Source organism: Myotis lucifugus, unplaced genomic scaffold (assembly GCF_000147115.1).
Source record: "Myotis lucifugus unplaced genomic scaffold, Myoluc2.0 scaffold_868, whole genome shotgun sequence".
In the NCBI taxonomy this organism is placed as follows: domain Eukaryota; kingdom Metazoa; phylum Chordata; class Mammalia; order Chiroptera; family Vespertilionidae; genus Myotis; species Myotis lucifugus.
In genome coordinates this window covers 15,975-17,816 of record NW_005871916.1, presented here as the reverse complement: position 1 = coordinate 17,816, position 1,842 = coordinate 15,975, and the positions used below count along the sequence as shown (strand labels likewise).

At 59.7% G+C, this 1,842-nt stretch overlaps 1 protein-coding gene across 1 annotated transcript in view; it reads left to right on the top strand.

Moving 5' to 3' along the window:
- Nucleotides 1-1,842, top strand: part of LOC102420739 (mediator of RNA polymerase II transcription subunit 27-like) — a 136,539-nt gene that overhangs the window by 130,030 nt on the left and 4,667 nt on the right.

The window sequence follows — 1,842 nt, the reverse complement described above, 5'->3', positions numbered from 1 at the left end:
GATGGGAAGACTGCGGCCAGAGAAGCTGCATGCCTGCCCCAGGTGGCACTGCTGGGAGGTGGAGGCCCGTTCAGCCCTCCAGAGCCCACAGCCTCTGCCCCGGGGCAGCCGGTCCCTGCTAGTGCCTCGCTGAGGCAGGACTGGGAGGAACAGCAGAGCTTAGAAGGGTGTGGAAGAAGCAGGGAGAATCGAGGTAGATGGTGTGTCACCCCAGCACCCAGAGACTTGAGTATGCGCCATGGACAAGCCCAGGTGTCGGTTTAGACCCCTGGGCAGGTGGTGTTACCGTCACTGAGCAGCCGGAGGAGAAGCAGGTCGGCGAGAGCGCTTTAGATGTTTCTGGAAGGCAGTTATCAAACAGCCTGGAGCGGGCATGTCCCGAGGTCAGCCAAGGAAAGAAGGAGGAGGTGGGCGCAGGCCAGGCACTCCGTGAGCAGAGGATTCTGGGCAGAGATTCTTGGCAGGATCTTGGGGAAATGCCCTAAATCCCGAAGGCCACGGGGCCAGGCACACAGCATGGTGAAGCAGGCTGGTGTACGCCCTGGGGCCGGCACAGGGCCCCACTCCAAGGCCTGCCCCACCTGGGTTCACACTGAGGGTGGCCACGTGGCTGTGTGGGGGCCAGCATGTCACATGGCGGGACTCGCGTCTACTCACACTGGTCCTCGGGGCAGGCACGGGTTGCTGCCCCCAGATCTGATACTGCAGGAGAAGCCGGCGATCTGAGTTGGGTGAAGTTTCCTGAACTTAAATGTTGGTCATTCGTGTTAAAATTGTCAACAGGGAAGCGAAGATACTGTGCATCTGAACAAAGCATCCTGGCCGTGGCCGTGGCCGTGGCCATGGCCTCTGGGGGGCAGTCTGACCGGGAGTTGGGCCCAGGCCGGTGCTCAGGCTGCTGAAGTGCAGATCCAGGCTTCCCCCCGGGGGCTCCGGGGCTGGAGGGGACCTTCCACAGCTGGGAAGGAGGACACCCAGGCTAGGGGACAGCAGGCCGGGTCCCCTGCTGTGACAGTGGTGGTGAGGGGGAGGGGCTTTACTAGGGGCGCTTTATGAACTGAATGGTAGGTGCAGGAGAAAGAATTCTCCAGAAATTCTGTGGTTGTGAAGAATGTCTTCTCAGCCTATAAAGTGGCACCTGCGAGGTTTAGAACGAGGCATTGGGATGGGGAAGAAGCGAGCTTTCGGGCTCAGGTACCACTGGGCCGAGTGAGTGAGCTTTGCTGTTTTGCAGCGATTCCCTTCACCACACCACTCACCACCACCCTTTACCAAGTTACCATCGCTGCTGTTTAAAGAGGTTTTAGAAAGCTGTCTGTCAAGAGGCTTAAACTAAAATCAGTCTTTGCGCTTGAAGAAGCAGCACCGGTTACCCCGACAGTCACTGCGTTTGCAGGAAAGCCAGGCAGGTGTTTCTGGCGTGTGGCCTTTGGTGAGTGGGCACTTTTACGTTTATTTCTTATTCAGCAAATGCGTACTGAGCCCCTGCTAGATGCCAGGTGATGTCTGGGCCTGGGGGACACGGCACAAACCAGGTGAGCGTGACCGGGCCCCCAGAGTGTTCACCTAGTGGGGCTCACCGGCCACCAAGCAGCCATGAGGGTCAGTGGGCAGAGGCCAAGTCCAGGGTCCAGGGCAGCGGGAGGCGGGCTTTGCGCGCATGGCCATTGTATCGGGGAAACTGAGGCCTGGAGAGGGTCTGTGAGCATTCTGTGAGCTGGGGAGCCCGTTCCTCACGCTTTGGGCATGGCCTCTGGCCTTGGGTGCGGGCCCACAGCTGGACTCCTTTCTGGTTCGTTGGCAACTCGGCGCGTTGGGTCAGACCAGCTCTCTGGCTGCCAT